The sequence below is a fragment of the Sander vitreus genome, chromosome 7 (assembly GCF_031162955.1).
Source record: "Sander vitreus isolate 19-12246 chromosome 7, sanVit1, whole genome shotgun sequence".
NCBI classification, from domain to species: domain Eukaryota; kingdom Metazoa; phylum Chordata; class Actinopteri; order Perciformes; family Percidae; genus Sander; species Sander vitreus.
The window spans coordinates 31,126,179-31,142,442 of record NC_135861.1 but is presented as its reverse complement, the minus strand read 5'-3'; the positions used below and the strand labels follow the sequence as shown (position 1 = coordinate 31,142,442).

Sequence of the window (16,264 nt, the reverse complement as noted above, 5' to 3'; positions counted from 1 at the left end):
TCCCATGCATGACATCTCAATTTTATTAATGTAAAATAACAAAACATAAGGTAGCATGCACAATAAATGACACGAAGCTGGAAAACATAACTTATGCAATAACTCTGGTTTACCATGGAATCATTAATAGATTTTGTTTTACCATTAGCTGATAGCTGTGCTGTCAGTCATACAGGTCACAGCTGTTACATGGAAGCTGTAATTACAGGGTCAAATCTCCCCCCTCCCTTTTCATCTGTGCCTGTATCTTGTTTTGTTTTGTTTTCTACCTTGCCCTGTAAAGCGACTCTGAGTCCTTGAAAAGCGCTATACAAATTAAATGTATTATTATTATTATTATTACTATTACTATAACTGCTGTTCTTTACCATGTTGGAGATAATATCCAGTAGATATTACGATACGTGTGTTTAAAGAGCACAAAGTGAATGTTCGCCTTGCTGTATTCACACAAAATTGAACCCTGGACGGTTTGCACAGCGTGTGCTTATTTGCAAACAGCTTAAACAAATTATTAATTTAAATCACAAGAACTCAATGTAATGTCATCAAACAAACAAAAAATAACTAAGAAACAAAACAAATAATGTTCATTGAACGAAAGAAAATCAGATAATAAGCACAACTCAACAAAAAAAACCATAAATCCTAAACTCCCGTCTACACCCGTACAATTAAGAAAGCACTGGCAGGCAAAAAAGGCATTCCTATCATCCGTGCCAGCGCACATAAAACAATCACTCAACACAAATTAGCTTTGTGTGGCAACTGCTAGGCCCAACAGGTGCAGGAAATAGCATGTAAAGTCCAAACACACAGGAAGCGCTGCAAGGTGCGTGGAGGCAATTAATGCCATAGAGGTTAGCCGGTTGAGGCACAGCAACCAATCATCATTCTACAACTACATTTGCTAGGTTTATGAAGCCTCCGAATAAGTGCACGTTTTGCCCAAGCTCAGCAATCAGACTGCTTAATCAGAAAAGGGAACTGCAAATAAGAGACTGTTCCTCTAGAATATTTTAGACTACTAATTTTATTCTATTTTAGCATAATCTTAATTTATTACATTATTTTAGCGTAATCTTGGTTTATTTATTAAAGGAGAGTTCCGGCCAATTTTTACGTTAATCTTGATTGCTATAGCTACTCGAGTACTTTCGATAGAAAAAACCCAGACCCGAATCAGTGCAGGTAACACGGAGAAGCTGCAGCTACATGTACAAGCGGCCCCTGAGCTAAAACGGCAGTTATCGGGGCAAGTTTTAGAGTGCCTTTGGGCCTCTTAACAGACACAAAATGCAACTAATGTGTTTGTGCCACATGAACAGGGCCCTTACGTGTCAACAAGATGCGTTTTCAACTCAGACATTGTTTAAATTCACCTACCCTAGTCCCTGTCTCGATCCTGCTGGTAGCTAGCTTGCCCTGCTAGCTGATAGCTGTTAGCTGCCCTCCGGTGAGTGTATTCAGACAGGCTTCCGTGATAATCATCCCAATAACAATCCACAGAGCGGCGGTGGTGTGAATATGTCCTCCAGAGGACAGGTCATGTCACGTCTTGAAGTTTATTCCCCCCCTAAAAAAAAAACTGTAGTGCGGTAGTAGCTGTTAGCTGCTAGCTGCCCTCTGTTGAGTGTGTACAGCCAGATAGCCGTTAGCCGTTAGCTGCTAGCTGCCCTCCGGTGAGTGCGTACAGCCAGATAGCCGTTAGCTGCTAGCTGCCGTCCGGTGAGTGTATTCAGCCAGGCTTCTGTGATAATCATCCCAACAACAATCCACAGAGCGGCGATGGTGTTGCTATGTCCTCCAGTTACTGAAGGCTAGCTTTAGCTTGCGCTTCAAGCAGCAAGTTCATCTGCCTGTTGCCCCTCTGTCTGTCTCGTTCTTTCCAACTCTTTTGAGGCTAGTTCTTCGTCTGTATACTCGGGTTCGAATAAATAAGGACGACCATCAAACTCAAAAGGCTCTTCCGTGTGTTGTATATGTAACCGGCCTGGCCTCAGTACCGGTTACCCGCGTTGTGTCTAACTTGTGAAGCAGACGACTGGAGACTCAGACTTTGGCACAGGACATTTATTGCTGTTGTGTTTTAGAGAGGAGAAACACAGCATTGGTAAAATTCCCTCAACACACGCCTAACAACATAAAGAGAACATACATATACTTATACGGGTGCATTGCAGGACACAAAATGGCGAATGCCAACGCAGATACATATGAAAACATAGCATGTAAGCTAGCTCACTAAAACACTCAGAACCCAATAATAAACAGAAATACACGAAAGAGAATGAAACAGTCCAACTGCTAAAAACCTATACTAACCACAATCAGCCTGTCGAATCACTTAAATACACATTAAACATAGTATTTTATACATTCGCCTCGCGCTACACAAAGTACCTACCGCTCTCGGCCAGATCCAACATCGTCTGATGAGAGCCGGGAAAACAAATAGTACGTCCACAAAACGACCAGCAGAGGGCGCATTACCCATGCAAAATACATACACAGTCCCTTCATTGAATAAGGAGCAAATAAACAAAAATGAATACACAGTAAAATGAGGGATATTTGGTGGAATACAAACACTTTTCCATACATGCTACATATATCTGCTATGTTCTCCATAGTTACATTACTCCAAGCTTCTTCCCTTGTGAACAACTCTCTTCACTCTTGCCGTTTTAGCTCAGGGGACGCTTGTCGTACATAGCTGCAGCTTCTCCGTGTTACCTGCACTGATTCGGGTGGGGGTTTTTTCTATTGAAAGTACTCATGTAGCTATAGCGATCAAGATTAACGTAAAAATTGGCCGGATTTCTCCTTTAAGTGTTTTAATTTATGAGCCTAGAATTCAAAGTCCTCTGTTTTGCACTGACTTATTTATTAACTAGTGGATGTTGAAACATAACTTTGTTTTTATTTGGTGCATAAAAATGACAAATAAAGGAATGTTGAATCTAGCTGAAACATTTTAAACTTATGCCATGGAGAGCCGGCGTCATGACGTAGTAGTCTCTGTTCCACTTCTGTAGCTCAAGGCAATCTCTCATGAATAAAAACTGTATAAGCGTGGCTGCACACGTAGTACTCGTAGCATTGTAACTTGGTTTCGTCCATCACCAACTCGCCTGTATCGTCTGTCTGCCTGCTCTCAGCCCCAGAGGATTTCAAAGCACCATCATTACCTTTGTGTTCAATAAACCTCTATACCTGTTTCCAACCTTTCCTCCGTGTCTGCTCCTGAATCTGGACAGCCCAGCCTAACACCGTTACATTCAAGCGATTGCCAAATGAGTTGCTACAAAGCTAATTAAGACTATCAGCTCCACACAGTACTCTCAGTATGGCTATATTCAGAAGATGTGTCGTCCGGTGACTTTCCCGCGCAGAAACCCGAGTGAAGATAATTACCTCTTCTGAAGAGTCCATCGTTTTTAATCCTCCGTGTCCTCCTTGGCTACTAGCACAATCATGTGGATGCGCCGACAGTTTTGTTGTCATTACTTAGAATTCCTCATGGGGGAGACAGAAACAACGCACTATAGCTTTAAAACAAAGGACAAAAAGTGACACCTACTCTTTTCTAATTTGATGACTAATAGTGAGAAATTAAAACAAGAAGTGGCGAAGCATAGGAAACAAGGTGTGCAGTCCAGCCAAAATGGGACTTGTGTAGATGAAACCGTTGTATCTGGCTCCTGATGATTTGAAAATGCACATTTCTAAAGCAAGACTCTTCATACAGCAAATAACCTCTTGTGATCATTATTAAACATCTGGGATAATAGCTATAAGTGGGAGAAACATCATAAAAACTAAGTTCTGAAATAACCTTCACCTTCTTTTTTATAACATTTATTTCCACAACACATTTTTTTTCTCACGAGCCTCCAAACAAAAGGAGACACTGCAATATCCCCCCTCCCCCCTCCCTCCATAGACATATTAGAGCTACATTCACATGTGTTATTCCTACTGTTATCAAGCAGTAGCATATTGAGCTGCGCAGCTTATTAAAAGGGGAGGCTGGCTTTTGTTCACAGCAGGAGCACATTCATCAACAAGATGTTGATCGCAGCCCAAAGCTCTGGGACATGTTTACCATCAGTGTCACTGGAGTTCTGTTAGGGAAAGACTGCTGGATCCTAGCCAGAAAAAAAGAAAACCGAGGGAAAGGAAAGAATAGAAGGGAGAGCAGGAGGTTCTCTCACTTCTCGTTTCCACTTTTCTTTCAGACTCTTCTAATAATCTAGCATGACTTTAAAGAACTGAGGATTAAACATTCATTGTGTTGAGCCTTACATTAGGAGAAACTTAAGCTCTTTCAAAAATGCTTGACTTGAGTGCAAAGTGTTTTTAAGTGATTACTGCCAATGTTCTCATTAATCACTGACAGGCAGTACTAAGTGAGATACTACAGATACAGAAATGCCAAGAATAAGATAGAAAACTACAAGGAGAGGAGAGGTTGAGCCAGAGGTATATTTAATGATAAGTGACTGCAGGCCACTGATAAGTGACTGCAGGCCACCATAGTCGCGGCTGTGACGTTTTGGGTGCACGCCTGTAATGGTAGTAAAAACGTGTACGCTCGTCAATAAAGAAGCAGGTTAAACTCATGTTGGACTAACGTATTCTTTATCAATTATTACCGCCCACTAAGCTGTAATAGCAAAGCTCGGACCACCAGAACCGTTTGACTTCACCCGCCCGGCGGACTGGAAAATGTGGCGCTGTCGCTTTGATCGCTTTCGGGTGGCGTCTAGGCTGGACAGGGACAGCGGGGAAGTGCAGGTCAACACGCTTCTCTATGCCATGGGAAGGGAGTCGGAGGCAATCTATGACTCTTGTGTTCAATGATGATGAGCACTCGGACAGCGACACTGACAGGATTGATTCAGCGCTCGACTACATCACGGTAATGGCCAAGTTTGACGACCATTTTGTGCCCAAGCGCAATGTGATACATGACAGAGCATGCTTTCATAAGCAGATGCAGAAGCCCGGAGAGACAGTCGAAGCTTTTGTCAGAAGCTTGTACGAGCTGGCACAATACTGTGAGTTCAAAGAGACTAAAGATGAACAAATTCGAGATAGAATTGTCATTGGTATATCGGACAATGATGTTTCTCAAAAGTTACAACTTGAGCCTAACCTCTCACTGGAGAGAGCTATTCAGGTAGCCCGCCAGAGCGAACAGATCAAAGAGCAGAACGTGAGCTTGCGCGCGGACGCTGTGAGACAGAGCAGACGGCAGTTTCATGCTAAAAAGAGCGCCAGTGACGGACAATGGCAGAGAAAGCAGGAACAGGGTGAGTCAAAGCAAGCAGTTGCCTGTTCACGCTGCAGTAGGAAACATGGGAAAACACATCCATGCCCAGCTAAGAACAAGAGATGTAGAAAGTGCAATAAGATGGGACAGTTTGAAGCAGATTGTCAAACTAAAATGCTAAAAGAGGTTGCAGTAGAGGCCAAATCTACAACAGACAGAGGGGACACGTTTTTCCTTGGAGCAGTGACTAAAGCTACACCAGCCATAATTGAGCAGCTAGATTCTGAGAATGAGTGGCTTGTGGATATACCTGTAAATGGCAGCACTGTGGAATTTAAGATTGACACAGGGGCAGACATCACTGTAATATCAGAGACCACATTTCACAGACTACCACAGAGCTCGAGACTGCTCACAATAAGAGAAAAACCAAGCATCACCAGTCCAGGTGGCAAAGTGAAGATCATAGGAAAGTTTCTGGCCACGAGTCAGTACAAAGGGTACAAATGCCGCTACTGGGTAACTGTCATAATGGGGCCGTACTCTCACAACTTGCTGGGACAGTGTGTTGCCAAGAGGATCGGACTGGTAATGAGAGTCGACGGCATCGACACAGTCATGCTTAGCGATGTGTTCGGGGACATAGGTCTGCTTAAATGTGACCCTGTCAAAATTGAACTGAAAGCTGACACCGAGCCCTACACTCGGGCTAAGGGATACTGGCGTGTCGACGCCACGCTGTATCCCTTTTCCCCTTCTGTCAAAAGTCAAAGCTGAACTGCAGCGCATGCTGGCCCTGGGCATAATAGAGGAAGTCACAGAGCCCACAGATTGGACCAGGTTCGGGTGTGCGTGGATCTCAAACGATTGAACAAGGCAGTTAAGCGTGAGAGATTCATCCTGCCAACTTTGGAAGATGTTGCTCCAAAGCTGGCTGGAGCTAACGTGTTTTCTACTCTGGACGCTTCATGTGGATTCTGGCAGATTCCCCTGGATACTCGCAGCCAGAAATTGACAACGTTCATAACCCCTAGGGCAGATTCTGTTTTTGGCGGCTGCCATTTGGAATAACCTCTGCTCCAGAAATCTTCCAAAGACAGATGACTACACTGCTAACGGGTCATGAGAGAGTTGTCGTGGTGATGGACGACATACTGATTTTCGGAGGGTCCAGGGAGGAACATGACATCCACCTAGATGCTGTTCTGAGGACAATAAAAGACAGTGGCTTGAAGCTCAATAAAGCCAAGTGCCATTTTGGCAAGACGGAAGTACAGTGAAACCTGACCCTAACAAAGTAAAAGCTATCACGCAAATGCCAAGCCCCACCAATGTTGAGGAGCTGCGTCAGGTTCTTGGCCTCGTTAACTATGTAGGGAAGTTCCTGCCAGACCTCTCCACGGAGCTGCATCCTATCTCTGGGCTGCTCAGGAGAGAGAGTGAGTGGGTTTGGGGTGAAATGCAAGAACAGGCGTTTAACAAGGTTAAAGCAATGCTCATGTCAGCCCCTGCACTGGCATATTATGATGCCAACTGGAAAACTGTGATAAGCGCGCATGCAAGTAGCTATGGCTTAGGAGCTGAATTATTACAGCAACATGAGGGTGAGTTAAAGCCAGTGGCATTCTGCTCTCGCACACTGTCTGACTCTGAGAAGAGATACTCTCAGATAGAGAGAGTGTTTGGAAGGTGTGTGGGGATGTGAACATTTTGCACGTTATGTGCAGGGCATGGACAGTTTCAGTCTACAAACCGACCACCAACCACTGGTGCCCCTCATAAACACATATGAATTGGACAAAGCCCCTCCAAGGTGCCAAAGACTCCTCATGCGCCTTTTAAGGTTCCATGTAGTTGCCGAGCATGTCCCTGGGAAACAGCTGGTTGTCGTTGATGCCCTCTCCAGAAGCCCATTGAAGGAGCTGGGTGAAGGGAGTACAGACCACGAGGTACAAGCATATGTGGAGTCAGTAGTAGCTAACGCACCAGTGTCATCACAAAAACTCTGTGAAATCCGCGAAGCCACACAGCATGACGGAGAGCTGCAAACAGTCATTGTTTCATCAGGAAAGAATGGCCACTGAGAGCAACACTGTTCCCATCTCTGCACGGATATTACTCCGTAAGGGCACAACTCTCAGAAGCAGATGGGTTAGTGTTATACCAGGATAGGCTGGTCATTCCTGCTGGACCAAGGTCTTACGTGCTGAAACAGCTGCGTGAGGGACACCAAGGACTGACAAAGTGTCGAGCACGTGCCAGGATGTCAGTATGGTGGCCGCGCATCAGTTCAGAGATCACACGGACCGTGTCCGAATGCAAATTCTGCATTGAAAATGAGCCCACTCAGAGACGAGAACCTCTCCTTTCAACGCCTTTACCGGGTGGCCCCTGGCAGCGCATTGCTGCAGATTTGTGTGAGTTGGAGAGAAAGAATTCTCATTGTGACTGATTACTACTCTCGCGATATTGAAATAGCTCACCTGTCTACAATATCTAGCCATCAAGTTATTAACAGGCTTAAAGGCATGTTTGTGAGATGGGGAATACCGCTGGAGCTGGCGAGCGACAATGCCACACAGTTCACATCCGCAGAGTTTCAAGACTTCAGTCAGAACTATGGGTTTGTGCACACAACCACTAGCCCTCATTACCCCCAAGCGAATGGTGCTGTGGAGCGGGCCGTTCAGACTGCTAAGCATGTTTTGAAGCAGCCGATCCATATCTTGCTCTCATGTGCTTCAGAGCGACACCAAGTGCCGCTAAAGGAGTGAGCCCCGCTTTACTCATGGCTGGAAGAGACATCCGAACTACATTGCCTATGCTGGAAGGAAGACTGCAAGTTACTCCGGTCGATAGGAATCAAGTCCAGGAAAAGGGCATCCAGAACAAGATAGCTTCCAAGTTCTTCTTTGATCGTCATCACTCTGCACAACCGCTTCCTGACTTACACCCTGGGCAGGACGTCAGGGTGAAGCTTGATGGCGAGAAAGGCTGGAAAACATCTGCTAAAGTCGTTAGCAAGTGTAAAGAGCCACGGTCTTACCTGGTGAAGATGGACAGTGGAGCAATGATGCGACGCAACAGGAGACATCTGCTGGCAGTCCCAGAGCCGGCTACTCCAACTGACATAGATATAGAGACGCCTAGACACATAGTGTAAGTCAACTTCACACTTTGTTCGTCTGTTCTGTAGAGTTGTGTGACGAAGGGAAGAAACAATGAGTACGAGACTGTTAAACCAATATGCCATTCTGTTCTATGTTAAATGTATGTCATACGTTATTAGTACTTATTTAGACTAGATGTGATGAATGATTGGAATGCTAAAATTTGTTTAAATATCGGAGTCCACACTCAGTGTTGTTACACTGAGATTATACAGCAACTACTCAAGGACTGTCCAACATATCCACATAGGCACAGCAACTATCAAGGGCAGAATAATCCCTACGTTGCTGTGGACCGAGGGCAGTCTACCCAGGAGTCCTAGAGTTAAAAACTTCTTGATATCAATGTTCACATGAGATGTGTATCTCAGGTTAAGAATTGTAGTTTACCCACGTTAAGGGGAAGATGTAATGACAAGTGACTGCAGGCCACAGTAGTCGCGGTTGTGACGTTTTGGGTGCGCGCCTGTAATGGGCAGTAAAAACGTGTACGCTCGTCAATAAAGAAGCAGGTTAAACTCATGTTGGACTAACGGATTCTTTATCAATTATTACCGTTCATGATAGTATATGAAAGGGCCTATTTAGATATAGTGAAGGAGGTCAGCATTAGGTGTGCAGTTGAAATACATGGCCTCAACCATGTCACCCTGTCACGCTACGTGCTGAGACAACCCAACTGCAAGTTAGGCCCCCAGGCTACTTGAAGCCGAATAATAGGGTGTTCAATCCGGAGCAGGAGGGCAAGCTACAGGCATATCTTAAAAGAGCAGCAATTTACTTTGGCTTGAGCCCTAAAGAGATCAGTGTGAAGAAAACAGGGAAACACAAAATTAAACTACAGCCTACATTCACACATGAACACCAATAAATACATAACTATATACAGTTAAATATGAATACAAATAAATACAGAACTATATACAGTTAAATATAAAACACACAAAACCAAGATAAGTTATAAAAATGTTCGGTTTCATTATAAAAATGTTCCATTTCATGACCTCAGGCTTGCATACAAACTTGCAGCAAGATTTCACTGCAAATGCCCTGCCTTCTGGGAGGAGGAGGAGATGGCAGGGAAGGACTGGCTCACATAATTTCCCCAGCGTGCCACCTCCCTGTCCATCCGCCGCCCCCAAGCCACCAGCATGCACCATGTAACCTGTTTCAATGAGAACAATGTGAAGTCCTTCTACCTCAATTTGCAGAAGGTCCTGGACTGCCACAAATTCACAGAGAAGGATATTTGGAACGTGGACGAGACAGGGATATTCATGAAACTCATGTTAATTAATAAATAGATAAATAAATACAATACATCCATAAATAAATACTAGTCTAACTATAAACACGTGCTTTAGTTCATTTAAAAGTTTTGTTAAATGAAAACTTGAAAATGTTAAATTTCATTTAACAGTTTCATTTAACATAACAGTTTTTCATTTAACATTTGTTTTTGCAGGCATTACCACTGTGCAGGTGCTGGACAGAGTGGTAGCTGCCACGGCAGGTAGGAGTTATGACTTCTGGGGAGAGGGGGACATTGGTCACCATTACCTTCGCGGGTTCTTACCCCGTTCTTCATATTCCCTAGGAAAAAATACAAGGACCACTTCGTCAGGGATGGTCTTACTGGCTCCATTGGGTCTGCAAATGGATCCTCCAGCATTTTGCCAATCACACCTGTGTCCCCAAGGAGTCTATGCTGCCTTTGTTGCTGGACAACCACCACTCCCCATTTCAGTAGCAGCAATAGAATTCTGCAGGGCACACAGGATTGTGATGTTATCCTTCCCGCCTCACTGTTCCCACCGCCTCCAGCCCCTGGATCGAAGTGTGTTTGGTCCACTCAAACACTACGTCAACACAGCTGCAGACCTGTGGATGAAAAACCAGGCCAACATATGACCATCTATGAGTATGAGCTGGGTTCTGCTGCACCAGGATCTGCCCCCTGAATCCTAAGATCTTTGAAAAGGATGCCTTTGCCCCGTCATTCGTAACAGTCCGTCCTCCTCCCCCACCTCCTACCCCATCACACAGTGCAGAACAGGTGCCGGAATCCTCTGCGACTCCAGGTAAATTAAATGGATGGATGGATGGATAAATAAATAAATGCATGAATGAATGTTACATTTAAGATTAACTAGTTCTTCCTAGTTAAAAAGTTCATCCTTCCATTAGCAGACATCGACATCCTTGAAGCTGCCCAAGAATTTAGCCCGGAGGCAGTCCGTCCCTTTCCTAAGGCTGGTCGTAGGAAGGAAAATAAGAGAGGAGGGAGAAGGAGGCAAGTGAAGTTTAGTGTTTGACTTGTCTTCCTTTCCAGTCATGTGCAGTGAATTCCAAGTTGTTTAACTATCATTACATTAAAACATGATACAAACACCTATACACGCCTATATAATTCAAGATAATTATTGCCAATGTCCTATTTACTATTCCAGGACAACTGCGATCCTTACGGACACCACAGTCAAGGCGGCTTTGGAGAAGGAATAGGAGCAGTAGTCCTCCAAAACACCAAAGAAGCGACTTTTGTCTATCCCCTCTGCCGCCACCTCTGCTGCAGTCACACCTACCTCCACCCCAGCAGCAGTTGCTTCGGCTTTGAAGAAGCACCGTCGTCCAAAAAAGCATCTCTTCTCCATCCCTGCCACCGCCGCCTTTGCTGCAGTCGCCCCTGCCACCGCAAACGCAGGTTCCCAGGAGGAGGAATGTGTGGTGTGTGGCGAGGTCTTTAGTTCCTCCATGCCTGGGGAAGTGTGGGTGCAGTGCCTGTTCTGCCTCCACTGGTCCCATGAGGCCTGCACTGATGCAGAGCATTACATCTGTGATCATTGTGACATTGTGTCATGAATTAAACCTGTTCATGGTTATTTAGCCTATACTGTTCCTAGACTTGTTTCCTTTAATTCAAATTAATTTTCAATTACGCAACACGTTATCTCTTTAATAATCATCAATTGTTGTTCCCGGGTTGGCTCGTGGGTAGAGCAGACGCACAGGTTTGGAGGTTTGTGCCTCGACGCGAGGGTCCGGGGTTCGACTCTGACCTGTAACGATTGCGCCACTGGACCAGTTCTAGGTTCTAAGGAGTGGGGAGCAAAATATTATTACACCAGAGACCGTTGCTTTAAATACAAAGGGCCGGCAATTTACTGAATGCAAAACACATATATAAAATACAGTACGCAAACAAAAATACCCTGCAGGTTCTTAATATTGAGGTAAGTATAATTAATGAAAAGGTATTTCACTCTCAATCTTTGTTCTTTAGTTCACCTAAGTTATTTTAGTCAAACTAATCTAAGTTAAGTTAGACCAGTCTCTTTTTCCTAGGTTGCACCTATTTTAGAATTCCTATTTTTTCTTCCTGAGTTAACTCTTTTTTTCTTTCTTTTACAGGTAAGAGAATACCTTAAATTACACAAATCAAAATGGACCACAATCATTTCAAATCACATTCAAAAACATGAACTCAATATGAAAATAAAAGTATAACAACTTAAATTCAAGTTCAAGTCCAAATGTGAGTTCAATTACTCAGTTCAATGAAAAGTTTCAGTTCGACTCAGGCCAAAGATAATAATTCAATCAGTTCCCAGTTCCGTTCAAAACCAATTCCTGATACCCCTACCTCACTGATGCGATGGAGAAGATGAGTTGAAGGTCTGGGTCTGGCTCGCTATCTTGAATCCCGTCTGTGCACGTGCACGCCCGCACAACCGAGCAAAAAACCTGACCTGTGTAACAGGTCATAAGCACAATAAATCTCTTTTTAAATCCTCACACAAATAAATGTTTCACAGTCTCTAAGTTGTAACGTTACTGCTACGGTGCTTTTTTACCTCAAAAATGGCGGCGGGGCGGTCTCTTTTAACTCACGGCTCCGTTTCCCACAAATTACTGCACACATCTTTCATTTACACAGCATACATTCACTTTTATAACATTCACAGTCTTCATAAACCCAAAATATTAACTGGTAAACAGTTTATGACGAAGCATTTCCTTGTAAACAGCTACGTTTTAGCTCTCACCAGAGAAAAAAAATGTACAACACCGCAAGAATGCGAGAAAACAACACAAAACTCATCAAAACCGGTGTGGCTTAGTTCTCATAAATTCCCTGTCAGTTCCCGACCAGGTAAGTTATGTTTTTCAACTGCAAAATCAACTTTTCCACTCTTTTCTCTGCTTATTAACCTCCGATTTCTCCTCTGCTCTCTCCCTCAGGTCTCTGCTGCAGCGTCACTGAGGTGCTGCGTCTAGTGTCACTAGTCCCTTAAAGGGGCAGCGACATGAATTTTCTGTCAGCATACTTTTAATCTTAAACATTAAATTATTGTTATATTAACCTTTTTAATTAACTCTGATGAATTAACTTACATTAAATGAATCACTTTTAACTTCCAAACTTATTTATGCAGCTTTTAAACTATTTATTCTTATATCATATTTTAACATGGGTTACACGTCTTCCCCCTCTCTCTCTCCCCTTTCTCACCTGTCCTGTCCATTAAATAAGGAAAAGCCCAAAAAAAAATCTTTAAAAAAAATAAAAATAAAATAATCATCAATCGTCCAATCTTCAATCAATTTCATTGACTCATTTTTCACAGGAAACATATATTAGGCTAAATATTCTGATAGTTAAAAATTGGCCTTGGTCAAATAATTATCATTCATTGTTCAAAACTGTAGGCTATAAACTAGGCTACTGCACTGTGTGTTCTGTATGCCGCCAAACTAACCTTTCAGTCACGATATTTTTCATCTCTCATCATCCATCATTCAATGTTCATAGTATTCATATTCACCACTTCTAACATTACACATATCGTAGGCTATGTATACATACACATACAATCATCTAGTAGACTATTTAAAACAATATTGTTTACTTATCTGTGGACAATGAATCGAGTGACATCTGCACACCAAGCTGGTCGCGACGGAAAGGAAGAATATTGTGCAAGATGCCCATAATTATCAGGTGAGTTGGAAGTAGTTTACCGTCTTCCGGTTGACCTCGTTTTCTTCATAATAACAGGCTATTCAACTAGCAAACACTCAATCAGACTCAAGGAAGAAATTTAAGAAAATGAATTGTAAACGGATTTGTCTGTCTTCATCAAAATAGCCTATTAGAAAGATTACGCAAACGTGCATAGGCTTATCGCCTATTGTTTATTGGGAGACAGAACAAATTGACTCATGCTTGCTCATATTAACCATTTGGTTAATATGAGCCTTTAAATTAAAATAAATTACAAAATGTTTATAACAATATGTACATAAGTTACTTGTCAGGTATTGTTCATAAAAAGCATTAGATGAATAGTTGCCGTTTATACTGTTATGTTTCATCCGTCCCACCCCTGTATGTAGAACACATATGTCGATATGTTGATCACAAAACATCTGTAACCTTATCTTAGAAAACAACGTTTATCTGAAAAGTGTTTCAACTGCTCTCCCCTCGCTGGATTGAAACTAATAAAAAAACCTGTTGCATAATCTTCTGATTTTCATTTGAAGCCCCCCAATCACCCTGCTACCAGCAAGCAGGGCCCTGAATGATGTTGATTTCATGTCAAACCTTTGGCCTGGGTCACCAGCAGCTGCTCATCCATTTACTGAAAATCAATCAGGGGTCAATTAGCAGAGAGACCTGCGTGTATGGATGGGAGGTGAAGCATGTGCTGTCTCTCAATAATTTTGATTGAGTGACGGCATGATTTCCAAATTAAGAGGTTTGCTTCTTGTGTGTTTTAAAAGCAATTTAAAGTGGGCTATGGAGCAGTCCGTGTTCAATATCTGGATATCACAAGCCTGACATGGATGCATCTTGACATGTGTGGACTTCAGAGAAGATGGCACAGAGGACAGCTGTCATGAGCTTCTCTTTAAGGCCTACCTTTATATTCTTATATATTTATTACTTCCCAATATGTACATACTTCTACTACTATGTTTACATTACAATTATTTAGCATCTACTGTACACCTGTCTACCACAGATATTGTATATGTATTTATATTTCATGTGTTATTTTTATCCCTATATTTTAACTTTGCACCATTTAATTTCTTACATTCCCTTTTTTCTTACTTGTGTGATTTTCTTTTTATACATATATAAATGAGCATTGTTGGATGGAATTACAGATATCTGAAATGAATAGCCAGTCTATTAAATGTTAAAACGGCTACTTGTACTTTTTAGGATTTTAAATTTAGTTTTGAGGAGTGCAATCAAAGTTGTAGATATCTTAAAAACAATTTCTAACAGTAGGCATGTTATTGTGGATATCTTTAATTAGCATTCTGACTAATAAGAATATAATTTTGACATGGAGAAATGCTAATATGGATATCTAAAATGTAATTACAGATAGGAGTGTGGTTAGATTAAATGTTAAAACGGCTTGACATATCATGCGGTTCATTTGATATCTTACATCACTTTTGGAACTGCAAGTACAAAGCTATATGTGAAGAATGATGTCAGCAAAAAAAGATCAGTGATTGAATTGTAATGGCAACATTTTATTTTAACATAATAGGTTAATATGTTACAAGACTCTCATATTTTACAAGAGTTCTCTTATATTCTTTAATTTTGTGTAAACTCTAAGACTTCAAGGAGAAGCAACTGGTGTCATACAGCCTTGAGCCTAGTTGAAGCTATTTTTTGTTTTCAGAACTCAGTCTCTCCTTTTTAGCAGATAAGGGTGAAGAAGGGCCATAACATTTGAACTGTCTCATTTTCTGTCTCCTAAGCTACACTGGTGTTTAGGCTAAGTTGGGAACAGGAGCAGAGGGGAAAGTTGTAAAAGGATTTGACTGTTTATGGTGACTTTTCCTCTGTGTAGCTGCTAAAGATAACCTGACTGGGGGTGGTTTAAGGGAGTTTCTACTATATAGATGTATGGATTTGTTGGCTTGGTCAGAAGACCCTTTCAGATGTGCTGAGAGTACCTGTAAAACTGTTTTCTCTGCTTTTGCAAAAGTAAATAAATACTCAAAGACCAAACTTTGGTTTTATTCTCAGTAAGTCTTTATTAGTTTCAATTCTTGTGTTTCTTTTAAATCCACACTCGTGCTTCTAACAAGAAAACTTCCACTACAGAATGAGTTGTGAAAAAAATTAAAATATGTGGGAGATTTCTTCTTTTTATACATTTTTTTTATTTGGCTACTTAATAACTATTACTGGTTGCTTTGATCACTGGAATAATGTGAGCCATCAGGGACAAAAAACAGGAGGGACCTGTGAAACAAATAGGCTGAACAGGTTCTTGCATTGCTGGTCTTTGGTCTTGTGTTGTAGTAAAGAAAATTTTATGATATCAGTTTAGTGTCCTTAGAAGTGGGTGTGGTTAGCTGATTGATAGGGATAGACATGAGGGGAGAGTGTTGGTTTACCTGATTAAGCCAACATGACAGGTGTGGAGATTGTGTCACGTTTCACTAGAGCGGAACCCAGAAGCAGACCAGGACAAGGTGAGTTGAATAAAGGTGAGTATTTATTAAGAGACTTAAATGTGCAAGCAGGAGAATCCAGGTGACGGAGCAGGCAGTGGAGGTGAGTAGGTGGGAGGGAATGAGTAGATCCAATGTTGTTTCTGAAGCAACAGATGACCAGGCAGAGGCGGAGTGAATATCCTGGGAGAGTAACTGCAGACAGGGGAAACGAAGGTAAGTTCACAACGAGCAAAAATAACAGAACAGCAAAACTAACTATTAGTAAACTTAGGCTGATACGCAGGCACAACATACTGTTCATGGCTAACAATCCAGCAGG

General features: G+C 42.3%; 1 long non-coding RNA gene across 1 annotated transcript; it reads right to left on the bottom strand.

The window, feature by feature from the left end:
• Positions 1 to 7,307: 7,307 nt before the first annotated feature.
• On the bottom strand, positions 7,308 to 12,714 carry LOC144521362 (uncharacterized). Its single transcript, XR_013502302.1, has 3 exons — positions 12,661 to 12,714; positions 12,092 to 12,197; positions 7,308 to 10,329 (listed from the first exon to the last, which is right to left on the bottom strand). It is a non-coding gene; the product is annotated as an uncharacterized LOC144521362 (long non-coding RNA).
• Positions 12,715 to 16,264: the final 3,550 nt, after the last annotated feature.